We start from the raw sequence: 27,699 nt of genomic DNA on the forward strand, positions 1-27,699 counted from the left end.
TAAGCCATTGGTACTTACTCAGGATTTCCAAGTTCAAGGGAATTGTTCAGGCTAGGGTTTCATCATGGGACAACAGTTATCAGTTCAACAGCAACAGTATATAAAAGTATTGAAACAGCAGCTTAAAGCTAGTGGAGCCTCGGTTTTGCAGGCTCAACTAAGGGACCTAATGCAATCTTGTTTCCCATAACTAATGGTTCCTGGAAGAAGGTACGCTAGACCTAGAGCTCTGGAAACAAGTGGGGAGAAATCTTAAACAACATCATGCACAAGGGCAACAGGTCCCAGTAGCATCTCTAATGTTATGGGCTTTAGTTAGGGTGGATCTGGTCCCACTCTACACACAAGAGCCTAAAAAGGGAAGGGAGGAGGAACCATCAGCTACCTTACCACCTCCTCCTTCTCCCTCAGCCCTGCTGTTTCTGGGCAAAAGTACCAAAGAGAAAATGGAGGTTTTGCCAGAGCCCCCTCCTCCAATAAGTTAGAAAAAAGACAAGAGATATGCTGCAGCTATGGGACCCTGTCTTAGGCAAGTGGCATTAGAAGGGGAGCTCTTAGCCTGCCCAGTAATGCAAGATTGACAAGGCAATCAGGTACATGAACCCATTTCTTTTTTTGAGATGGAGTCTCGCTCTGTTGCCCAGGCTGGAGTGCGGTGGCGTGATCTTGGCTCACTGCAAGCTCCGCCTCCTGGGTTCACGCCATTCTCCTGCCTCAGCCTCCCGAGTAGCTGGGACTACAGGCACCCGCCACCATGCCCGGCTAATTTTTTTGTATTTTCAGTAGAGACAGGGTTTCACTGTGTTAGCCAGGATGGTCTCGATCTCCTGACCTCGTGATCTGACTGCCTCGGCCTCCCAAAGTGCTGGGATTACAGGCATGAGCCGCCGCACCTGGCCGAACCTATTTCTTTTAGCGCTTATAAAGAGCTAAGAAAGAGCATTACAGAAAACAGAGCTGCTAGCCCATTTATGAAAGGAATGATTACGCCATGGCAGACAACTTCCATATGACCCCATGGGACTGGTCAGTGCTAGCTAAAACAACTTTGGAGCCCAGCCAATACCTCCTTTGGAGGGCAGAATATGATGAGTTGTGTGAACAAGAAGCCAACCAGAATCAAGTGGCCGGGCAAGACATAACAGCTGCTATGCTCCAGGGGAGGGGTCCCCATGCTGATGTACAACAGCAACTAAATTTTCATTCCCAGGCCTATGCACAAGTGTCTTTGTGCTGTCTCACGGCTTTGGACTGAATTCCCAGAAGCGGAGTTCAGCAGTTTATAAATGTTTGACAAGGGCCCCAGAGCCATTTGTTGAATTTATCAATCGGTTAACCCAGGCAATTAAGAGACAAATTAGTCATGCCAAGGCTGCTGATATCTTATTGTTGCAATTGGCTTATGAAAATGCTAATGTTGACTGCCAGCAAGTAATGCAGGCAATCAGAGGAAAGACAGCCACAGTTGGGGAACTTATATGAGCATGTCAACTGGTGAGGACTGAAACACACAAAGCCAAAATATTGGCTATGGCATTAAGACCTCCTAAAGTGAAAAGGGAGAGAAACCCAAATTGTTTCCTATGCAGAGAGCCAGGTCATATGAAGAGGGAATACACCAATAATAGAGACCAAGGTAACTCAGGGAAAGAACCCCCTTCTATATGCCCCCAATGTAAAAAGGGGAAACATTGGGCAAATCAATGCAGGTCCAAATTTAATAAAAACAGCAACCCGATAAGTAACCAGGTGGGAAACTTCATGAGGGGGCCGGCCCCAGGCCCTGCTTCAAACTGGGGCAATGCCAGTAGCTTTCCTCGGTCAGATGGAAAGCCCACAGTCCTTCTCTCAGAGCAGCCACCACTGGCAGCACAGGACTGGACTTACTTTGCCCCAATGATTTAGTGCTAAGAGAAGGAGAAGACCCTAAAAGGGCTGCAACTGGTATCTGGAGCCCACTGCCTCCAGGAACAATGGGATTAGTCCTAGGGTGATCAAGCCTATCCAGTAAAGGAATTAATGTGTTCACTGGGGTAATTGATAGTGATTATCAAAGTGAAATATTAGTTGTGATGGAATGTAAAGGTCTGCATATTCTTCCCCCGGATCAAAGATAGCTCAGTTACTACTTTTACCATACTGGGTCTCCAATGCCCATGGAAGGGAATGGGGAAAGGGAAGTTTTGGAAGCACAGGAGCCGCAGGAATATATTGGAATCAATTAATCACTGATCATGATCACCTTAAAAATTGGAAATAAGAATTTTACTGGTTATTGGACACAGGAGCAGATATTTTGATTATTAGTGATCAAAACTGGCCAGAAGCTTGGCCTTGGGTCACTCAGAAACAAAAAATTGTTAGCACTGGGGAAGTGCACACAGCCAAGCAGAACACGTGCCCCCTAACATGTTGCGATTTGGAGAGGAGAAAAACAGTTACACAACCTCTAATCATGCCCATCCCTGTTAATCTTTGGGGACAGGACCTATTAGCCCAATAGGGGGTCACTCTGCAGACCCCTTTCTAATAATGGCCACTGTTATTATCCCTCCCCTACCCCTGACATGGCTCTCTCAAGATCCAATTTGGGTAGAACCGTGGTCTTTAAAGGGAGCTAAATTACAAAGAGCCCATAAATTAGTTGAGGAGCAATTAAAAGCCAGCCATATAGAACCATCAAACAGCCCTTGGAATTTGCCCATTTTCGTCATTCCCCAAAAGTCTGGTAAATGGAGACTTTTGCATGACTTATGTGCTATTAATGCTAATTTGCAACCTATGAGGCCCCTTCAACAGAGGCTCCCTTCCCCCATGGTAATTCCTCAAAATTGACCTATAATCATTATTGACTTAAAAGACTGCTTTTATACTATTCCCCTTGCAGAACAAGACAGAGAAAAATTTGCATTTACAATACCAGCTATTAATAATGAAAGGCCAGCTTACCGATTTCATTGGAAAGTCCTTTCTCAAGGGATGCTAAACAGTCCTACCATGTGTCAATATCATGTAAATCAGGCTTTATTCCCCAGTAGAAAAGAATTTCCTAATTGTAAGATTATTCATTTCACAGATGATATTTTACTAGCAGCCCCAATGGAGCCAGTACTTTTAAGTTTATATGACTCTGTTGTAAAGAATACACATTTAAGAGGTTTAATCATAGTACCTGAAAAAGTACAAATGTTCTCTCCTTGGAAATGTCTTGGGTACATACTAACTTCCCGGTCGGTAAGACCTCAAAAGTTAAATTAAATACTAGCAACTCACACACCTCAAATGATTATCAGAAATTACTAGGTGATATTAACCGGCTTCACCCCACCTTGGGTATAACTACTGATAAGTTACAGAACCTGTTTTCTATCTTAAAAGGCAATGCTGCCCTAGACTCTCCTAGGTATTTAACTCTTGTAGCACAAAGGGAAATTGAGGAAGTAGAGCAAGCTATTTCTCAGAGGCAACTAGATTGCATAGATCAACGACATTCAGTTCAGTTGTTTGTTTTTCCCACTAAACATTCCCCTACAGGGTTAATAGGACAGATGGCCGCAGGGCTATGCTTCCTAGAATGGGATTTTTGCTCACATACCAGGACTAAAACACTCTCTCCCTATGTCCAGCTGGTTAGTAAAGTCATCTATTCAGGCCACAGGCGATGCAATCAGTTGCTAGGTTATGACCCTGATGTCATCAGAATTCCTTTGAGTATAAAGCAATTCGAAGCAGTATTGCCCTTTAAGCCTGCAAATAGTACTCTCTGATTACACAAGCCATATAGAGCATGCCCTTCCTGTTGATAAACTACCTCAGTTCTTATCTCATACTTCTGTGGTTTTGCCTACAAAAATACTTCACTCCCCCATACCTAAAGCTTTAACGCTGTTTACTGATGGCTCTGGTATACACAGAAAAGCAGCTGTCTGGTAGAGATTGCATAATTCCCTCACTCATTCTGGATTTACTAGCACTCAGAGAGCTGAGGTTGGAGCCTTAATATTGGCCTTGGAAACTTTTTCCACTCAGCCCATCAATATTGTTAGTGACTCTGCTTACTCTGTTTATTACAGAACCTTGAGACAGCCTTCATTAAGTCCACTCTGGATCTCACCCTGTGTGCACTTTTTCTTCAACTTTAGCAATTGCTAGATCAACGTACACATCCTATTTTTATTACACATATTTGGGCCCACAGCTCACTGCCTGGCCCATTGGCTTATGGTAATGATCAAGCAGACCTACAGGTTATGACATCACAGCTTGACCAAGCCACCTAATTGCATCATTTTTTCCACCAAAACTGGAGAAACTTATCTAAACAATTTCAACTTACCCAGAGACTAGCTAAACAAATTATCCTGCAGTGCCCAGATTGCCAGCTCACAGGCACATCCCCTCCTTCAACAGGTGTTAATCCTAGGGGACTAGAACCTAATCAGTTATGGCAAACAGATGTTACACATGTCCCTGAATTTGGAAAACTTAGATATGTACATGTATCCATTGATACCAATTCCCACTTAATTAGTGCTCACCTGATATGTCATTAGACATCTTTTAACTTTTGCATTTATGGGGCGGCCCACAAAAATTAAAACTGATAATGGTCCGGCTTATGCCAGCTCACAGGTTCAACAACTTTGTCACACGTGGAACATCCAACATTCCACAGGCATCTCGTATAACCCCCAAGGACATGCCATAGTAGAACGTACCCAACCCACCCTTAAAAATATGCTCAGAAAACAAAAAAGTGGTAATGTGAGTAAGGACCCTGCAACACTATTAGCACAAGCCTTATTTACCCTTAATTTTTAAAATTTAGATGATAAATTTAAATCAGCTGTAGGAAAGCACTTTGCTAAAACCTCTCAAACATAAAACCTGCAGTTTTATGGAAAGATGCAAACAGTAATGTATGGTGTGGTCCAAATAAATTGTTAACGTGGGGAAGAGGATATGCTTGTGTTCGCACCCCCTCAGATCCTCTTTGGATTCCAGCATGATGCATCAAACCATACCATGGTATGGCTAGGACCCCTTGCTTTGTCTGCAACCTGTACCTGCTACACTCTATTGGGCTCATCTCTTAGATCCGCCTTTCTTCCGCCCCGTCACCTGGGCAGACACCCCCTTCCCAGCCTCTAATAATGTAACTGCTTGGCTGGGAGGGATAGATTTACCCCCAGTTGGATTTAATGGCATACATTGGACTAAGGTGTCAGTAACACTACATATCACTCCACTATCCTCCCACTGTGTGTAAGTTATAAAAATTCTAACTGTTACTATGTACCTGCCCAAACATAATTATGGCTACATCATGGCAAAGGAAGTGCTTTAACAGTCTTAGTTGCAGGAGTCCTCAAACTGGGCAATGCAGTCAATGCTACTTTCGCAAACATTCCTTCCTGTGCTAAAGAACAAAGCCGGGAAAGCAATGGATTCCACTTTAGCTGGGAGGTATCTCACAGGGTGCATGCCCATAGCCTCCAGCTAGGCAATTATAACGTCTTAGACTGGAGCCCCCACAGCCATTTGCAGGGCGATCGCACTTATGTCCGCATCTATTATGGCATCAATGACAGTTTCGTATCCATGTTCCATTCCCCTATAATTTGGGCCGATAGGGGGATGGGATATCCCAGACCCCAAGTAGAGTCCATGCCACCCCAAGACATTTTATGGCACCTGGGACTTCTTAGCACCCCCCCTTAACACCTGGGATGGGACATATCATAATTCCAGTCACAATTACACTATGACCTTTTTTCATAATTACACTTATCAGTGCCTGATTTGCACCACCCATCCATACGTTTTCCTTGTGGGGACCAATATTTCCATTACACCCCAAAACTCCATGTTTGTGACCCAAGTTCAGGGACAGGCTTGGTACGCCTCTTGTATCACTAATTATAATATATCTAATTTAAATATTACTAGTGTCATGGTATTGAGGAGACAATCTGAGGCTTTCCTACCAGTCAATTTAACACGCGATTAGCAAGGTTCCTCTGCCCTTGCCACCTTAGAATGTGCCTTGTCCCAGGTCAGACACAAAAGATTCATAGTTACACTTATAGCCTTTATAGTCTCAGCCATAGTCATCCTAGCAACTGCCAGTGTTATTGTAGCATCTATTACTGAATCAGTACAAACAGCTACTTTTGTAGATAATTTGGTCAGAAATGTGTCTAATGAACTTCTCTTACAGCGGGGTATAGATCAAAAGATTCTCACATGTCTGCAAGCCCTCAAGGCTGCCTTGGAATATGTGGGGGAGCAACGAGATGCACTGGCCTTCCAACAGCAATTGAACTGTGACCGGGAGCTTAAGCACATCTGTGTCACCTCTCTACTTTGGAATCAATCAATACATAGTTGGGATGAGGTGAAACAATACCTCTGGGGAACCTTTCATGATAATTTAACAGCAGATGTAAAGTAACTTAAAACTAACATTCTAGCATCCCTAAACGCCATAGATCTACATGCCCAACAAACAGGCATATGGAAGGGTGTGTGAGATCATCTCTCCTGGATAGACCCCATTCCTGTGGGGGGATCACTCCTTGATTGGAGAAGAATGTTGCTAATTATACTCACGTTTGTCTTATGTTATTTGCTAATTCTGGCATGCAAAGTTGCAGTACGAGTTACAACCGCTGCACCTGACAAACCTGTTGTTTCACACATTTGCTCTCTTCAATCAACTAAACCTGATGCAAAAGACAGAAAAGGGGGAGATGTAGGAGTTCAGTCAGGGTTGTGTGGGAAAAGTTATAAAAATTATAAGGAAAAGACGCAAACCTTCTTGGAAGCCTGGGAGGTTTTGCAAAAGCTTTGGGTAAGGATTTGGCTGAAGGCAACTGAATTCTGTCAGAGTAGATAATAAGGAAGTGTAAGGAAATTGATCTAGGTAAGTTAGTTTACTTGGGCCTCAGAACCTGGCCTTTAATCATCCATGTGCAGGACTGCTCTCTCTGGAAGGTGGCGGGGGGGGGGGGGGGCGGTGACCATGTTAATTACCCACAAGTGTGTTAACTCAAGGCCTTTGTCATTAAATCTGTACTGCATAAATGCCCGCAGTGCCGGCTTGTCGAGGCTGCAGCCACTGTGACTCTTTATGGCATCCTCTTGGAAGTCTGTGAGTGGCCCTGTCCCCTAGCTACGCGGCCAGGCAAAAAATCCTGTATCTGCATACATTTTTTCATCCATCACTCAACCAGGGTCTGCGAGTCAGGCCCGGCAGTTCTTTAAAAAACATTTATAGGTATCATTGTTCAGTTTTATTTTTGATTCCATTAATTCTAAATTTGTACCATGTTATCTCTTTCATAAATCACATTCATATTCATTTTCTTCATTATTCTATGTGTATTCCTCAAGTTTATCACTTGTTTCACTGATCAATTTTTTCTGTAATATTTCAATAATGTATTGCTTCTGTCCATTGAATAGTATTGAATGAGTTATATTATTCAAATAATGATTTGAATAGTTCTTCAGTTTATCTTTTCACTCTTACTTAATAGTTGCTAATATCACTGAGATCCACTCTAAAACTACTAGTTTGGATCTCTGGATATTGCAGAGAAAGACTTGACACAAGCCAAATTTGAATATTTATTTACATACCTTAGGCTGTGCATATTGGTTTACAGCACTTCATCCTTATGTAACTGTAACTATATTGACCACCTCCTCTGAAGCTAGGACAAGGCTCAAAATCATATCTGGTTTTTCTTTCTATATAATATTTTTTTAAACCAGCTTCTCTCTAAATACAGTTATATCCCCAGCCAAAGGAAATTCCTCTGTCCACTTTTCTTCTCATACTAGATGCAAAACTTCTCTTAAGAACATCATATGACTGTAAAACAAAATATTTATTTTCAAGGTATATGTGATGTTTAATTTTATGTGTCAACTTGACTTGATTAAGGGCTGCCCACATAGCTGGTAAAACCTTATTTCTGGTTGCACGTGGTGGCTCATGCCTGTAGTCCCAGCACTTTGGGAGGCCAAGGTGGGCAGATCACTTGAGACCAGGAGTTTGAGACCAGCCTGGCCAACATGACGAAACCCTGTCTCTACTAAAAATACAAAAATTAGCCAGGCGTCATGGTGCATGCCTGTAATCCCAGCTACTCGGTGGCTGAGGCACGAGAATTGCTTGAACCTAGGTGGCAGAGGTTGCAGTGAGCCGAGATTGTGCCACTGAACCCTAGCCTGGGCAACAGAGCAAGTCTGTGTCTCAAAACAAACAAACAAACAAAAAAACCAAAACACCTTATTTCTGGGTGTGTCTGTGAGGGTGTTTGCTGAAGATATTAGCGCTTGAATTGGTAAACTGAGTAAAGAAGATCCTCCCTCACCAAATCTGTTGAAGCCCTGGATAGGACAAAAAGGTGGAGAAACTGAATTTATTCTCTCTTTTTGGGATATGCATCTCCTCCCTTTGATGCTGTTAGACAGCAGTGCTCCTGGTTCTTTGGCCTTTAAAGTGAATTATACCACTGGCTTTCCTGGGTCTCCAGCCTGTAGACAGATCATGAGACTTAGCCTCCAGAATCATGTGAGTCAATACCTATAATAAATCCCCTCATGTTCTATGTATATCCTATCGATCCTGTTTCTTTGGAGAATCTTAATACATTATATTATATCTGTTATTACTCCTCATTCATCTAGTCCATTGGTCTTCACCATTTTGTGCAGTGCTCCATCATATCTGATCTTTTGTGTGCCACACTTAAAATTTTCTTAAATTTTTCTGTTTTGCGTCTTCATTCTACAACACCTCAATAAGTAAAATGACAAAAGATTCTCCTTGATAAGAGGTAACATCTTCATATACCTGTAAGGTCTATTCTGGGGTAAGATTTACTTCCCTCTTTTTACTTTCATCTTTTCCAGTTTTCTCAATATTGTCATTTAATTATTATTTAAAAATATTTTTCTATCTCTTATTCAGATTATTTATTGATCTGTGGAGATCTGATCTTAGAGGATGCTGTTTTAAAAATCCTTTCCAGCTGACTTTTGCTTGCAGATTGCACTCTGAGTTAGAAATATCTCTCTTAAAATCATGTTGTTAAATAACTGCTAGTCTGGGGAAGCTTTCATTTAGTTTGCCTAAATTATAAAAAGTGGATCGAGTTGGTTGGAATTCCCTTAAATGCACAATTTTAGTTTATATGGATCTTTCTTAGTTGTGACCCATTAGAATTAGAGTCTGCAGAAAGTCCAAACTCTATACTCTCATAAGAGGCTTAAATATTCTTATTGTTAGTATTTTAGATTTTATTATAGATTTTTTTCTTCTCTTGATGCTTTCATGATACTATTTTATTAATTAATTTTACAAATTAAAATGTGAAAATGTTTTGGGGTGCAGTTTTAATGTTTTTATTTTGTTTTTACAGAAGGGAAAAATTTCCTATTTTAACATACTTTTGAACATGTTATCTTTGTGTTTAAATAATATGAGAGTGCCGTGAACATGAATTAATTAATCTTGATTCAGTTTATTTTGCTTGCTAAAAATAAGACTGCAAACCAGAAATAATGTCAGTGTTTATTTCAGGATATTCCTGTAGGTCAGTTTTATCAGAAACAATAGTCTGCTTACCTGGGAAGAAACAGTTTGTTAAATAAGAGCTTACTTATCAAAGTTCATTTAAAAATGCTCACATTGGCCAGGTACAGTGGCTCATGCCTGTAATCCCAGCACTTTGGGTGGCCCAGGTGGGCAGATCACTTGAGGTTAGGAATTCAAGACCAGTTTGGCCAACATGGTGAAACCTGGTCTCTACTAAAAATACAAAAATTAGGCTGGGTGCGGTGACTCACGCCTGTAATCCCAGCACTTTGGGAGGCCGAGGCGGGTGGTTCACGAGGTCAAGAGATCGAGACCATCCTGGCCAACATGGTGAAACCCTGTCTCTACTAAAAATACAAAAATTAGCTGAGTGTGGTGGCACGCGCCTGTAGTCCCAGCTACTTGGGAGGCTGAGGCAGGAGAATAGCTTGAACCTGGGAGGCGGAGGTTGAAGTAAGCCGAGATCACGCCATTGGACTCCAGCTTGGTGACAGAGCAAGACTCCTTCTCAAAAAACAAACAAACAAAAAACAAAAATTAACCAGGTGTGGTGGCAGGCACCTGTAATCCCAGCTACTAGGAAGGGTGAGGTAGGAAAATCGCTTGAACCCGGGAGGCGAAGGTTGCAGTGAGCTGAGATCTTGCCATTGCATTCCTGCCTGGGCAACAGAGCGAGACTCCTTCTCAAAACAAAATGAAACAAAACAAAACCCCTCACATTGCTGTCTACCGAATTGAAACTATTCTATCACAAACTATGTTCATTTTGAACCAATTTCCTGCCTCAAAAATCTTGCCCTAAACACCTAATCCCAGAAACAATTTTGATTTCTCTTTTCTGAGACACTGCTAAGATCCTTTCAAAGGGATGCTTTCCCTGTTATAGTGAGTTCAAATAAATTTATTTGATTACCAAGTTGCTTGGTGAGATATTGGTGGGTTCAACAATCAGAAACAGTAATGTCTAATAGAACTTTATGCAATCATAGAAACATCCAATATGGTAGTCATTAGTCACATGTGCACTTAAAATATGACTAGTCAACTAAGGACCTCAGTTTTAATTTTATTTAATTTTAACAGCTTTAAATTTAAATTGAAGTATACATACACACCTAAGGTCTCTCATATTAGAGAGAGCAGATCTGGAGGTTCCACTGACATTCAGTTGAGTTCTCACCTCACTACTGTGGTTGAGATTTTTTAGTCAGAAACAGTACTTCCACTGAGATTCTTTCACCTTCCTGCCTAGTAGTCTTGCTGACTGTGATGGGGGAGAGGAAGATTTTGATCTGTTTTTTTTTCCTTTTGTCATAAAATGCTAAGTTTATATTCTCTTCCAGGAAATACAATTTTGGAGGAGATTGTATAATAATGCTTTCATTATTTTCTGATCAGATTTGAAAGCTGTTATCTTTGTTGAAAAATCAGCTTTGTTATTCATAACTCTACTCTTTATCTTTGTCCTTGCTCTGTGTGTGTGTGTGTGTGTTTGTGTCTGTGTGTGACTCTGTAAGAAGAAAGTGAATAAGCATAAGCCCGAATAAGTCTGTTTCTCAGAACAGACCCAGGGACTGAGGACTGCAGAAAGTTTTCACTTAAATCAGTTTCTTTTGGAGAAATTTTGCCTTACATTAGTATCAATTAGTGTCTAATGAGAATTTTCCTTAGTTTTGTCTTGTTTGCTTCCCATGAGAACTTGATTCTGGAAGATATCTCTCATCCAAAGTTTCCATCTACACAGACTTTGAAGTCTGTATAGTTGACTGATTCTAAGGGAGAGGTTGTGTGATGTAGAAGGGTAAAGGCCAACCATTTGAGGGCCCAAGACAAAAGGTGCATTAACAATACTGTTGATGGGTTGATGCTAGAATTCTCATGAGTTTATCTCATTTTAAACTAAGTCTGTGCCTCATTCTGGTCAATTCTCCTAATTCTTACATATTTTTACACATCAATTTCTGTAAATATCTTTCTAAATGACCTGATTTCACCTTGAATAATTTAGATCATAGTCACTTTGAGAAACTTTCGATATGAACAAAATTGTTTATTTGAGAAGCACTTTGGAACAGAAAGGGAAAAAAATCCCAAACATCCAATGGCGGACATTGATTTTATTGTTATAATGAAACTCCCAAAAGAAACTCTGATTCCAAAATTGCTTCCTTAAAAGTTTCTTTGGCTAATAAATGTGAAAAACTTGAAATTTCTTTCTTTTAGATAGTCCCAATCAGAACTTAATGGCTTTTGTCTTACTGTCTTGCTTCATCTTTTGCTTTTCCATTATACTCTACCACTACTCCTCTTTCTGATCTGGTTTTCTTATCTTTTGGGTGTCCAGAAACCCCCAAAGCTGACCCATCTCTGAAAGTTAAATTCCCTTTAGAAAAGGCAAATCTTTTCTGGTTGACTTTAAGCCCTAAGACTCATAAAAAGACTAGCGTTAGATCCTTTTGTAATTTATAAGCATCATGGTTAGGATTTAATGCTCATATGTGAGCTGAGCCTCCCTCAAACATTGTTAGGACATCAACACAATACCAGTCTGATATGGAAAAAAAAAGACTAGTATTAGATGAAAGTCATTGTCAAAGACTTTCATACCTGTAGATGAGATAGAAATTTACAAAAGCATTTAGAATAGCTTTAAAAACATAAAACCCAGGTTTCTGGATCAATATCAATTGGTTTATATGTTAACAGTAATCTTATATACAAAAATTGGATTAAAAAAGGACTAAATGGGCCATAAGAATTACTACTTAAGAAGCCTCTGAATTGCACAGGAAACCAGAATGATTTACAAAAGCTGTGGAATTGCTAAATTAAAAATTCTCCCTTTTAGAGCAGTTTTAGTTTCACAGCAAAATTAGTAGAAAGTAAAACAAACAAACAAAACTCTCCCAATTATCTTTTTCTTCAAGTCTTTTAGAATTCCCCTGTTGATAATCAGATTATAGATTTTTAGCTAAACTAAACTTTAACTTTCCAGTATTTTTGTATCTACATGAAGCCCAGGTTGAAGATCTTCATGCTAGATTCTTTATGGGCAAAAATTCTACTGATATTTGCAGAATTGTTGGGGATGAACTAGTTAAGGTTCAGATTGATCCAAGGCTTTTATAATATCCTCCAAAACCAGAAGCTACGAAAGTTCTCAAGTCAATAGCTAAAAGCCAAGTAGGCAAAGAATATTAGTCATACATTATACTGGTCTTTGTACCACTCCAATTCATTTAGCCAAGAAAATGAATGGGTGAGGATATAGATTTTTCAGGACCTTAAGCCCAAATAAAAGTCAATCTCTGCTTTCCTGTGGTACCAAATCCCAATACTATTTAATCTTCAATGCCATCATTATAAACTTTGTTCTGCTTTTTTTAGTGTCCCTTTAGATTAAAAATAGTCAATACCTGTTTATTTGTTTGTTTTCTCCTAGGAAAGTTAAAATATTTACCTGGGCAGTTGAAGGTTTATGGGGTCACCCTTCCATTTTTCACAGGTGCTTAACAAGGAACTTCAGTACTGCAAATTTTTCTTAGTATGTTGATTAACTTTTGCTATGTTCTAAAGACAAGTTGAGCTTGAAGGCTGATTTTGATTTACTTAATGTTCTAGCTCAGAATGGTTATATCATTTCCTGCCCCCCAAAATTACAATTTTGTCAAAACACAGTGTATTATCTGAGACATAATTTATTCCTAAGGGGAGTACATTCTTCACCATTGATAGGTTACAAGCCACTCAAAATTTTCCTAGACTGATTTCTAAGAAATAATTAAAAGGTTTTCTGGTTTTCATTGGCACCTGCAAGCAATGGATTCCTAGCTTTTAAAAAATCATCTCATCTTTATGTGACTTATTTAGTCCTTGGTAGCTGAAACTGTTTTCTGGGAATCTATATATTAACAGGCATTTTGTGACATAAAATTACATCTTCAAAAGCCTCAGACTATGGGCCTTTCTAATTATAAACTCTCTACCTATTTGTGTATGAATGCTCTGGGAAATCCCTTAGTGTTCTGATCCAAAGCCATGGGAATCATCACAGACAAATTACTTATTTCAGCCTTTCCCTAGATCCATAATCTTGTGTAAGCAGCAGCAGCAGCCAAACAAGTGGAGGCTTCACTGACTGAGTTTTAGGATCTTTCTTAAGCTTGATGTTTTTTTTTTGCGGTGTGTAATCTGTGTTACTTACTGAAAATACATTCCATTTCTCAGCAAGCAGGCTTAACTCCTGAAATTTTATTACTTTCTCCTTCACCAATTCTGTCCATTTTTGTAATATTTTAAATCCTACTAACCTCTTTCATTACCCAAAGAAAGGTAATCCCACAATTGTTTAGCTTCTGTTCAATAACTGACTATGTTTGAACAGGTTTATTATAAATTGCCCTAGAATATTCTGATTCAGTAATGTTTGTTGATGGGTCATCTCTTACCTCTGAAACTGGAAAATATCAGGCAGTGTATTCCATGACAAATATCAATTCACTCCTAAAATATACCTAATCAGAAGTAAATTTAGCCTTGATGGTAGAATTTTTTGCACTTGCCAGAGCTTGACAATAGCCAAAGACAAGGTTGATTTATACCCTCAGAGCAGGTAAGCCACTGGATAAGTCTACAATTTTGGAATGCTTTGGAAACAACATTTTAAAAATTGTAGTGTCTGTCTCTATATATTACTCTATATCTGTATATATAACCGTGGCATTAAGTACATACACAATGTTGTGCAACAATTACCACTATCTATTTCTAGAACTTTGTCATCATCCCAAACAGGAACTCTGTACCCACTAACTGTTCCCCACTGCTCCCAGCTCTTGTAACCTGTATTCTACTTTCTATAGCTATCAATTTCCTTATTCTAAGTAACTCATATAAGAGGAATTACATGGCATTTGTTCTTTTGTGTTTGGCTTATCTCGCTAAGCATAATGTTTTCAAGGTCACATGTATCAGAATTTCATTCTTTTTTTATGTCTGATTAGTATTTCATTATATGTCTATACAACATTTTGTTTATCCATTCCCCTGTTGATGGACACTTGGGTCGTTTCCACCTTTTGGCTATTGGGAATAATCCGGCCATGAACATTGGTGTACAAATATCTGTTTGAGTCCCTACTTTCAATTCTTTGGAGTATATACCTTGGAGTGGAATTTCTGGGTTATATGGTAATTCTATGCTTAACTTTTTGAGGAACAGCCAAACAATTTTCCAGAGTGACAGCACCATTTACATTCCCACCAGCAATGCATAGGGGTTCTAATTTCTCTACAACCCCACCAACACTTGTTATTTTCCATACTTTTGACAACAGCTATCCTAATGGGTGCAACATATTAATAAATGTTTTTAATCTTAGCAATTAACCATTGCTATGGAATTGTGTCCCTCCAAAATTCAAATATTGAAGTTCTAACGCCTAATATGATGGTTTTTGGAGGTAGAGCCTTTGGGAGGAAAGTAAGTTTAGATGAGATCATGAGGGTGGAGACTTTTTGATGGGATTCATGCCCTTATAAAAAGAGGCACCAGAGACCTCGCTTTCTCTTCTCTACTGAGGAAGGCCATGTGAGCACACAGAAATATGGCTCCATCGACATGCCAAGAAAAGAGCTCTCACCAGAACCTGCCTATGCTGGCAGCCTGATTTTGGATTTCCAGGCTCCAGAACTGTGAGAAAATAAATTTCTATTGTTTAATCCACTCGGTCTGTGGTATTTTGTCATGATAGCATGAGCTAAGACCCCAGATAGAAATGGTTAACAGATTAAATAAATTTTAAATATTCTAGAACTTCCTGACAGTTGGCTATCATAAAAGTTGAAGCTATGCAAAAACATATAGCATGGAGTTAAAGGAAATGCCTACATAATCAGTATGGCAGGCAGATAGCCCTCACTAAGATTCTGGGCACCATGATAATCCTTGAAGCCAATTCTTTTGAAAGGTTGAAATAAGCTATTGTAGAATGCCAGTGATTGACCCCAGAAACTGAAAAGAGTTACTGGAAAAAATCTGGTTGTAAATTTCAAGAGGATATTCTCTGACACTTTAGAGTAGATACTTGATGATACCAGAGGACCTCAACTGAAACCTTGCCAAAAATTTTACATGAAATCATTTACTACAACAGGGACAAATTGATCACTATAGTCAGTCAATGTAAGTGAAGAAATTTTTACTAGGATTGCTGAGGGTGTCTCTGGTAGATGTCTATAAATGTATGATATGGACAAGAACCCATACCAATTCGGACAAGAACTTCGTGTCAACGTCTTCAAAGAGTCTGTATAACCTACTTTCTTCTATGGGTTTTGAATATGTCCTGATCAGTATTTGCTAATGCTTAGAGTGAGCTGAAGTATTTACTTGCTAGAGAGCTGTGGTTCTGAGAGTATCAAACACATTGTTGTGTTCTCAACCTGGAATTCCAATCCCTCCAGTGATACAACACTCATCTTACTAGGACTGTTAGAAGATTTTGTAAAGCTTTGTACTTACTCAGAAACTTCATTGTGCCTATCACTCTCAAACCTTAGGTAAATTAGGTAGGGCTAATCATATTTTAAAACTCAAACTTGCAAAATCATCTCACATTTTTTGTCTCCCTTGCCCAAGGTTATTCACTCTGGCCCTTAAGACAATGAAGTTAACACCTCCCAGCAGTCATTGCCTCTTACCACATGGACTTTTAAAAGGTCATACTATGAGACTGGCTATTTCTTTACTAATTTTGGACTGTAGTTCAGATATACATCTCAGATTAATTAGACTCAGAAATGAGCTAGACTCAGAAAGGGAAAATGTGGAATGCATTTAATACCTGTCTCTCATGTTTACAGACTTTACCAACAAGGTTTCCTATGTAGGTAAATCTTTGGATTCTTTATAAAATATAACATTTCATCTATTTCATGACATCCTTACTGCATGTTCTCCTATCTGGCACCTAATTATCTCTAAAGAGTGTCAAAACCATACAATACAATTTAGCGTCAATGAAGGGGTATTTTGGCCAAGAGCTTGTTATTTGGGAAGCCCCCTACCACAGGTATTGAATCTGTGGCACAAAAGCCTTTTGAATATTATCAGTAACTTAGACAGGAACTTATCTTTGTAAATTAATGCTTGTGTCAGGCTACTCAGGTAGTCTTTGCTATCACTCTGGCTACATTTTGATTGCTATTTTTCCTTCTCAGAAAAAGGTAACTACACAGTTTGTTTCAAAGAAGAAAATAACTATGTCTTTACTAAGATATGAAACCGTAACTACACAGGGAAATTATAGATGGTTTTCTTCTGCTTTCAAGCCTCTTTGTATCACTTTTTATTAGAGGCATGGATGATGGGGAAAATATTAACATGTTATGGTTCAGATATTGAAAGGAGAGTTAGACAATGTCAGTAAGTTCATAGAAATCAATAGAACACCTTCTCTGTTCAAAAATAGAGTCCATAGACATAAATGGACTGTAGAGGTATTATGTGTACCATTTTAGGAAAAAGAATATTCTTTTTACCCCCATAGATATTTCTGATAATTTTAATATTGATAAGAAGGTCCAGGAAACCAATAAGAACATTATAAAATTAGGTAATTTGACTAAAATGCCCATATTTAGTCTATAGGCTTTTTGGTGGATGCAGTCTGTTTTCTGGATTTAGTTTAGTTTGGCCACCCTTGGCTCTTGGCTTATGTGTAGATTACAGAATCTGTTCATAGTATTCTTGGTATTTCACAGTGGTACTACAATGTTCAAATGTGTAATCTCTAGCATCTTAAATGCTTTTCATAACCACTGTTCCATCAAATGATAATCCAACAAAAAGAACAAGGAAACCTGGTGTATGCAGTGGTTGAAATGACCACCAACAGAATTCAGATATGTAATGATGACTGTACAAACATCTATGTAATCATCTCCCCCATGTGATAACCATCTGTTTTCCAGATCAGGCTGAAGAATGACCATGCTGGAGAATTGAGAAACAAGACCATTTGCATCAACAGGAATTTGGTAAGATTTTAGACTATGTCGACCTGACCTAGTTGTTTGTTCCAGGAAAATTTTGTCTGGGAGAGATAAAACTATAAACCAATATATAAATTCACTGTTTGTTTCAGAACTTTCCCACAGACCAATTTATTGGACATAATCTGGTGACCTGGGCATCTGGTGACCTGGGAGAACTGCTCACTTATCAAACAAGGGCTTATTTTTTAAGATTTGCTTCAAGACCCTCACTGTGCTATGTCTACTAATCCTAAATGAATATACCAAAAACTTTTATCCAATCCTAATCAGTTCCCTGTCTTGAAAGACCTACCTTAAATCACCTGGGTTCAGACCTCACCATCTTATAACAATCTCAGTGCTGATAGCCTTCTTTTGAGATACTGCTAAAACTTTCTCAAGATGGTGTTCTCCTTTAGTGCAGAAATTCCAAATAAAGTTGGTTTTGCTATATTAACAAGTTGTTGGGTGACATTTTTGGAAGTTTAGCAAAAATCTCTGTAAACATCTTTAGAAAAAATAAGATTACCATTTCTTATAATGTTTAGATTTAATATGTTGAGGAGATTACTTCAGAAGTTTAGAAAAACTACTGATTTTAGAGATTGAAAAAAAATTATTATTGAATTTTTAAAATTTCTCTTTAAAATTTATTCAAAAAGCAAGTATATTATGAAAGTTGAATAAACCAGAGCTGTTGGCATGTGAGGGTTAAGTAGCATTGTTTGTAGTGGTAAGACGTTATTTCTACACATTAAAAAAAAAAAGTTTCAAGTTGTAATTTAGGTGAAAAAAGAATCAATTGCTGTGGCTTATTCAATGCCCAAAATTTCCAAATGAAAAATAAGAAAAAATGTGCAAGCTATTGTTGACAATGTGAAGAGAGGTCTTGGGAGCAAAATGAAAAGAACTTTAAAACATTGAGCATTAGAGGGTATTTAAAAGAAAGATAACATTTGGGAAAAGGTTTGATTGAAAGTTGGTTAAAATTTGTCCTGTATCTATCAAATTGAGTATTGATTTTGTGCATGTATATATTGTGCTGACTGAAATTAAAATGATGAAACTTAGAGATTTGGAAACTAGAATAGGGGAAAAAAAGAGGGCTGTAGGGTGACCTAAATTTCAGTTAGATACTACTGACTGCAAGTAGTAAAGGGACTATTTAGATTTCAAAGGAAAAATAAGAAATTTAGCTAGGTGAATTAATACTGTAACTGACTTTAAATCAAAAGAATATGGATTATTTACATTGTACTTATTTGAAATAGGAGTTATATAAACTTACTCTTTTATTTTGATTTTGTCTACGCTGTGCCATTCCAAATGTTCTGACTGTGTTAGGAAAGAAAATGATTCAGAGAAACTCTGATTGATTAAAGCAGCATTATGAGTAGTATTCTGGATGTTTTAGAAACTAAAACACATTAGTAAAACTTATTTTTTGAAAAAGAGTATAAATTTGGTCATTTACTGGCTTAGTAGTGATTTTCATTTTAGTGCAATTATGCTTATATTCTTCCTGAAATATCATTGGATATTATCATAACATACCACTTTTGTAATCTCTGACTCTCAAAATATCTTTGAGATAGAGATAAAAACTTGCTACACTTTTAATGAAGTGATGATCATTGAAGTCAATAGGTTGTACATATTATACACAATAGAAGCGTTTTGCAAATCCCTCTCTGTATTTTCTTCATTGTTGATATATGTTATCAACAAGAGTATTATGCAACTGGAAAGCAAAATTCCTCTTTATAGATGCCACATTTTAGGGACTGTAAACAGAATCACAAATCAGTGGTACCATATGCTGACAATACTTCTTTGGTAGAAAGCATCTCTATTTGCCATGATTATGAAGAATCACACTTTTTGTGTTTCAATACTTGAGAATAATTATAATAACCAGCAACTCAAGCTTTTTTAAAAAAATGTTTGTTTGTTCTGCCTTCTATCCTGTCATGTCATAGAATGGTTGCTTGTTCCTAGTAGGGCCACATACTGCTTCATCTATGATCAATGTGACAGAAAGCCTTCCTTCCCACATCAGGATCAAAAGTCTTCCTTTTGAACCACTCAGATGAGTTGACACAGTGTGCTAATTGGCTTAGGCCTAGAAAATCTGGTCCAGTGACTGTGGGATGAAGAATGGAATTACCAATTGCCTGGGGCCAGTGTAGGACTCATTCCTAGAACTGGGATCATTAGCTCCTACCCATGGAGCTAATGGTGCCAGGAATGGATGTTGGGAGAACAATCACAACATAATACTGCCTGTCTCCAAACTGATGTCTATGATGCTTCTCTATAATTAAATGTTGACCTTTCTCTTCTTTCTGTTTATTGAAATACTCATCTTGTAAAGATAAGGTAAATATTTATTTTCTTGCTACAAGACACCTTCTTTGACTCTTAATCCTCATTATCTATTTTCTCTGTTGGACTTATATTTTATACCATATAATATACAACTAGATTATATGCTGCCATTTAAAGTTGACTCAGCTAATTTTTAATAGATTTAAGGCACAAATAAATAACAAAGAATAGTCTTATTTTTACCCTGCACTTGTTTCATGTGAGTACCTTTTGTTTTTCAAGCCAGGTTGTACACTCTTTGTGACAGATGTTTTTCTCTTGTTTTCTGCTGTGCCTCACAGAGTTAGGTTCAGAGTAGAAATGGCAGACTATTATTGTCTAATTCTTAATGGTCCAAAACACAGAACTGCTAATTATTGCTATGTTGTTGGTCATTAAAATTTTAAAGCTTAATTTTAGGTATTATATTTGGTTTTATCTTAAAATGATATTAATTTTAGTTTAAAAAACCATTAAAATTTTAATTTAATCACATAATAGTCTTAGCTTCTTATGTTTTAACTAAATATATATTACAGAGGAATGAAGACTATATATGAAATTATTTTAAATTGCAAAAAGATTCTCAGCTGTGCAAGAACTGTTACTCAGAGTCTCTTGAGTGCTTAATAAATATTTGGTCTCATTACTGTCTAGTTCATGTTTGCTTATCCATTGGAAAATTAAAATAAATCTCCTAATTTTCATAATGATTTTATAATATATCAATCTTCTTTATAACTCCTCCGAGAAAGGATGGTCAATGAGGCATTCTGTAAAAGAAGGTTAAAGGTTTTGTTATTTTAAATCTGCATATTAAGCTCATAATTCGAAATGCTTATGGTTTTCTCAAGTTCCTTCTAATGGCTGTATTGTTTTATTTACTCTGCTTAATGTAACTTCTAAATAAATTATGAGTTATCATAAGCTTTCTCTAAAATATGATGATTTTGAATCATAGAAAAATGATTGATGTGCTGTAAATTATCTTTCTTAGGAGTAGGGATCTTTGGAGCCGTGCAGAGATCTTTGGAGCTGTGTTTGAATCCTAACTGAATGACATTAAACATTAATTGGATGACACTGGGCAAGTTACTTAACTTCTCTGGTGCCTCAGCTTTCTCATTTGTACAACAGTGATAATAATAGTACCTACATTATAGGATTCTCATGAAGGTAAAAGTTTGGTTTAACTTTATTTCTGCATATGAGTTGTATGCAAAATGTCATCATAGAATTACAGAATTTGACATGGCAAAAACCTATTTGCTCTTTATTGAAAGATGACTATTCTTAAGTACTACTTAAGTTAGCATAAGTAAAATGCCTAAGTTATAAATATACAAGGGAATCCTTTTAGAATTCAAAGGAGAAAATACAGCTGCCATTCACTAGGTCTGGAAGCAGGATTTGGAAAGCAGCAGAAATCAAGGCAGCTTCTCTCCCTCTTTTTCCCTCTTTATTGTGGGCTGTAAGGACTCTCTGCTAAGCATCTTTTTGTGTAAGTCTGCTTTATGATTCTCTGTTTTTCCAGATACCCTTCCTCTGTTCCATTTGCTCATGAGCCTGACTTAGCTACCTCACCTTGGCACTGTATCCCTTAAGTGAACTGCCCATCAGAGATAAGCTAGAATTCTTGTATCCTTATAACTGATTTTGCGACAAATCATAATTTGTCCAGCTCAGACAAGTTACCCACAATCATCTAGTAAACTAGGCCAAGGGGAGGGATAACACAGCCCCCTGTCCATTCAGAAGGGGGTTTGGGGCCCACTATTCCTAGAACAGGCATTGACTAACAGGGAAATTGACTAGCAAGTACTGTTTAGCTCTGTTTTGAAGATGGACTTAAAAATTTAACAGAAGGAATGTAAAAACAAAGTAGAGAATATCTGTTAATTAATTTCCTAATCAATTTATTTTTAAAGTGACTTACATACATTTTCACTGATCACCTTTCCATGTGTCCCCTTAGCCTCATGTCTGGCACATGACATGGAGGATGGTGGCTGTCCTGTCTACTCCTTACATCATAGGAACAGGGGACGAGTAAAATGGAGGCCCAGATGTCTAAATATTTAAAGTTACAAATCAAACCAACAGATTGTTGAATAAAATATGTTTTATCCTATTTCTTTTACAAATTGACCTTCATAATTATTAGAAAGGCCAGATTTAAAGTTAGGGATCTCAGACTCCATGAGGTTCTATGCTCAAATGAGGTGGCTTACCCATTTTTCTTTCTACTGCTGGCTCTGTGAGGGACTTACGTCCACATATATGCTCAACTTGGTCCACCTGTCCAAACTCTTTCCACATCTCCTACAACCAGTCACCTCTCAGACCTATGAAATGCACACCTGCAGTACAATCTACCCTCAGGAGAACTGAACTGAGGCAGAGGCTTTTGCAGGCCTTAGAAACTGGCTCTAAAAAGTGCAGAGCTCAGGTCCGTGTTCCCTCTTACCTGAGCCTAAAGACAGTTCAGGTGGTCAAAGGAAGTATGTATATCCATTAGATTATGATTCCAGCTGTCAATGAGATTTATCATTGAATGAAAATAAGGAGAGTATTTAATTTTCATAAAGTGTGAGGTTTATGTCATTAACTAAGAAAGGCCAGAGAACATTGATTATTAAATATGGAGGTTTTACTTTTGCATTTAATAAATGGAAAATATAGAAAAAATATTAATCATCTCTTTTTTAAAGAAGTCCAAAGCACAAGAAATGCAACAATTATACTTCTTGATATCAATTGTTAAGAAAAAGTTAATAAATTAGACAATGTAAAAAGTGGATTAGTATTTCATGGAAAACAGAAAAAAGCGGGGTTACAACCTTAGTTTCAGACAAAACAGACTTCACATCAACAAAGATAAAAAAAGACAAAGGGCATTACATAATGGTAAAGGGTTCAATTCAGCAAGAAGAGGTAACTTTCTTCAATATATACGTGTCCAATACCAAAACACCCAGATTCATAAAGCAAGTTCTTTGAGACCTTTGAAGAGACTTAGACTCTAACACAATAATAGTGCGAGACTTTAACTCCCCACTGACAATATTAGGCAGATCATCGAGATAGAAAACTACAAAAGATTTGCAGGAGCCAAACCCAGCTTTGGATCAAGAGGACCTGCTAGATATCTACAGAACTCTCCACCCAAAAACAACAGAATGTACATTCCTCTCATCACCACATGGCACTTACTCTAAAATTGATCACCTAATTGGAAGTAAAACACTCCTCAGGAAATGCATAAAAACTGAAATAATAATAAACAGGCTTTCAGACCACAGTGCAATCAAATTAGAACTCTAGATTAAGAAATTCGCTCAAAACCACACAACTACATGGAAATTGGACAACCTGCTCCTGAATAAATCTTGGGTAAATAAGGCAGAAATCAAGAAGTTCTCTGAAAATTATGAGAACAAAGAGACAATGTACCTCAATCTCTGGGACGTGGCGAAAGCAGTGTTACGAGGGCAATTTATAGCACTGAATGCCCGTATCAAAAAGCTAGAAAAATCTCAAGTTTACAACCTAATATCTCAACTAAAAGAGCTAGAGAACCAAGAGCAAACAAACCCCAAAGCCAGCAGAAGACAAGAAATAACCAAGATCAGGGCTGAATTGAAGGAGGTAGAGACACGTAAAACCCTTAAAAAAATTAATGAATCCGGGAGAGGTGTGGTAAGATGGCCGAATAGGAACAACTCCAGTTTGCAGCTCCCAGCATGATTAATGCAGAAGACAGGTGATTTCTGCATTTCCAACTGAGGTACCTGGTTCCTGTCATTGGGACTGGTTGGACAGTGGGTGCAGCCCACGGAAGGCGAGCTGAAGCAGGGTGGGGCATTGCCTCACCTGGGAAGCACAAGGGGTCGGGGGATTTCCCTTTCCTAGCCAAGGGAAGCCGTGACAGACTACCTGGAACAAGGGGACACTTCTGCCCAAATACTGCACTTTTCCTAAGGTCTTAGCAACCAGCAGACAAGGAGATTCTCTCCCTTGCTGGGCTTGGTGAGTCCCACGCCCATGGAGCCTTGCTCACTGCTAGCACAGCAGTCTGAGATTGAACCGCTAGGCGGCAGCCTGGCTGGGGGAAGGGCATCCACCATTGCTGAGGCTTAAGTAGGTAAACAAGCAGCTGGGGAAGCTCAAACTGGGCGGAGCCCACCGCAGCTCAACAAGGCCTGCTGCCTCAGGACTCCACATCTGTGAGCAGGGCATAGCTAAACAAAAGGCAGCAGATAACTTCTTCAGACTTAAACGTCCCTGGCTGACAGCTCTGAAGAGAGCAGTTGTTCTCCCAGCACGACATTTGTGCTCTGAGAATGGACAGACTGCCTCCTCAAGTGGGTCCCTGACCCCTGTGTAGCCTAACTGGGAGACACCTCCCAGTAGGGGCCAATAGACACCTCAAACAGGTGGGTGCCCCTCTGGAACGAAGCTTCCAGAGGAAGGATCAGGCAACAATATTTGCTGTTCTGCAATATTTCCTGTTTTGCAGCCTCCGCTGTTGATACCCAAGCAAACAGGGCCTGGAGTGGACCTCCAGGAAACTCCAGTATACCTGCAGCTAAGGGACCTGACTGTTAGAAGGAAAACTAACAAACAGAAAGGAATAGAATCAACATCAACAAAAAGGACATCCACACCAAAACCCCATCTGTAGGTCACCAATGTCAAAGACCAAAGGCAGATAAAAACCACAAGGAGGGGGAGAAACCAGAGCAGAAAAGCTGAAAATTCTAAAAATCAGAGTGCCTCTTCTCCTCCAAAGGATTGCAGCTCCACGCCAGCAATGGGACAAAGCCGGATGGAGAATGACTTTGATGAGTTGACAAAAGTAGGCTTCAGAAGGTCAGTAATAACAAACTTCTCCAAGCTAAAGGAGGATGTTTGAACTCATATCTAGGAAGCTAAAAACCTTGAAAAAAGCTTAGATGAATGGCTAACTAGAATAAACAGTGTAGTGAAGACTTTAAAGACCTGATGGAGCTGATGGCACAAGAACTTCATGAAGCATGCACAAGCTTCAATACCCGATTTGATCCAAGTGGAAGAAAGGGTATCAGTGATTGAAGATTAAATTAATGAAATACCGCGAGAAGACAAGGTTAGAGAAAAAAGAGTAAAAAGAAACAAACAAAGCCTACAACAAATATGGGACTATGTGAACCAAATCTACGTTTGATTGGTGTACCTGAAAGTGATGGGGAGAATGGAACCAAGCTGGAAAAACACTCTGCAGGATACTATCCAGGAGAACTTCCCCAACCTAGCAAGGCAGGCCAACATTCATATTCAGGAAATACACGGAACACCACAAAGATAATCCTTGAGAAGAGCAACTCCAAGACACATATTGTCAGATTCACCAAAGTTGAAATGAAGGAAAAAATGCTAAGGGCAGCCAGAAAGAAAGGTTGGGTTACCCACAAAGGGAAGCCCATCAGACTAACAGCAGATCTGTTGGCAGAAACCCTACAAGCCAGAAGAGAGTGGGGACCAATATTCAACAATCTTAAAGAAAAGAATTTTCAGCTCAGAATTTCATATCCAGCCAAACTAAGCTTCATACGTGAAGGAGAAATAAAAGCCTTTACAGAAAAGCAAATACTGAGAGATTTCGTCACCACCAGGCCTGCCTTACAAGAGCTCCTGAAGGAAGCACTAAACATGGAAAGGAACGACCGATACCAGCCGCTGCAAAAACATGCCAAATTGTAAAGACCATCGATGCTAGGAAGAAACTGCATCAACTAACAGACAAAATAACCAGCTAACATCATAATGACAGGATCAGATTCACACATAACAATATTAACGTTAAAAGTAAGGTTAATTTAATTAGGGCTAAATGCCCCAATTAAAAGACACAGACTGGCAAATTGGAAAAAGAGTCAAGAACAATCAGTGTGCTGTATTCAGGGGACTCATCTCACGTGCAGAGATGCAGATAGGCTCAAAATAAAGGAATGGAGGAAGATCTGCCAAGCAAATGGAAAGCAAAAAAAAAGGGAGGGGTTGCAATCCTAGTCTCTGATAAAACAGACTTTAAACCAACAAAGATTAAAAGAGATAATGATGTGGAGAAATAGGAACACTTTTACACTGTTGGTGGGAGTGTAGGGGTGTAAACTAGTTCAACCATTGTGGAAGGCAGTGTGGCAATTCCTCAGGGATCTAGAACTAGAAATACCAGTTGACCCAGCCATCCCATTACTGGGTATATACTCAAAGGATTATAAATCATGGTGCTATAAAGACACATGCACACATATGCTTATTGTGGCACTAATCACAATAGCAAAGGCTTGGAACCAACCCAAATGTCCAAAAATGATAGACTGGATTAAGAAAATGTGGCACATATACACCATGGAATACTATGCAGTCATAAAAAATAATGAGTTCATGTCCTTTGTGGGGACATGGATGAAGCTGGAAACCATCATTCTCAGCGAACTATCGCAAGGACAAAAAACCAAACACCGCATGTTCTCACTCATAGGTGGGAATTGAACAATGAGAACCCATTGACACAGGAAGGGGAACATCACACACCAGGGCCTGTTGTTGGGTGGGGTGGGTGGGGAGGGATAGCATTAGGAGATATACCTAATGTAAATGACGAGTTAATGGGTGCAGCACACCAACATGGCACATGTATACATATGTAACAAACCTGCACATTGTGAATATGTACCCTAAAACTTAAAGTATAATAAAAAAGATTAAAAAAAAAGAGACAAAGAAGGCCATTACATCATGGTAAAGGGTTCAATTCAAAAAGAAGAGCTAACTATCCTAAATATATATGCATCCAATACAGGTGCACCCAGATTCATAAAGCAAGTCCTGAGAGACCTACAAAGAAACTTAGACTCTCACACAATAATAATGGGAGACTTTAACACCCCACTGTCAATATTAGACAGATCAATGTTGTTAATCAGTTAATCAGTAGATTAACAACAATATCCAGGACTTGAACTCAGCTCTACACCAAACAGACCTAATAGACATCTACAGAACTCTCCACCCCAACTCAACAGAATATACATTCTTCTCAGCACCACATTGCACTTATTCCAAAATTGACCACATAGTTGGAAGTAAAGCACTCCTCAGCAAATGTAAAAGAACAGAAATCACAACAAACTGTCTCTCAGACCACAGTGAAATCAAATTAGAACTCATGATTAAGAAACTCACTCAAAACTACACAACTACATGGAAAATGAACAATGTGATCCTGAATGACTACTGGGTAAATAATGAAATGATGGCAGAAATAAAGATGTTGTTTGAAACCAATGAGAACAAAGACAGAAGGTACCAGAATCTCTGGGACACATTTAAAGCAGTGTGTAGAGGGAAATTTATAGCACTAAATGCACACAAGAGAAATCAGGAAAGATGTAAAATCGCCACCCTAACATAACTAAAAGAACTAGAGAAGCAAGAGCAAACACATTCAAAAGCTAGCAGAAGGCAAGAAATAACTAAGATCAGAGCAGACCTGAAAGAGATAGAGACACAAAAAAACCCTTCAAAAAATCAATGAATTGAACAGCTGGTTTTTTGAAAAGATCAATAAAATAGATAGACCAATAGCAAGACTAATAAAGAAGAAAAGAGAGAAGAATCAAATAGACACAATAAAAAAT

At 38.5% G+C, this 27,699-nt stretch overlaps 1 protein-coding gene and 1 non-coding gene across 8 annotated transcripts in view; both read left to right on the plus strand.

Annotated features, from left to right (window-relative positions):
• GRIK2 (glutamate ionotropic receptor kainate type subunit 2) overlaps window positions 1-27,699 on the plus strand; it is a 1,183,164-nt gene that overhangs the window by 63,592 nt on the left and 1,091,873 nt on the right. For all 7 annotated transcript variants that reach the window (XM_034962599.3, XM_063605422.1, XM_063605420.1 and 4 more), the window contains one exon: window positions 17,585-17,650. The gene's annotated coding sequence lies outside the window, so the exon portion shown is untranslated. The remainder of the gene's footprint in view (window positions 1-17,584; window positions 17,651-27,699) is intronic.
• LOC112440288 (small nucleolar RNA U13) lies at window positions 12,061-12,164 on the plus strand. The gene has a single exon (XR_003028463.1). It is a non-coding gene; the product is annotated as a small nucleolar RNA U13 (small nucleolar RNA).

Source organism: Pan paniscus, chromosome 5 (assembly GCF_029289425.2).
Source record: "Pan paniscus chromosome 5, NHGRI_mPanPan1-v2.0_pri, whole genome shotgun sequence".
Classification (NCBI taxonomy): Eukaryota; Metazoa; Chordata; class Mammalia; order Primates; family Hominidae; genus Pan; species Pan paniscus.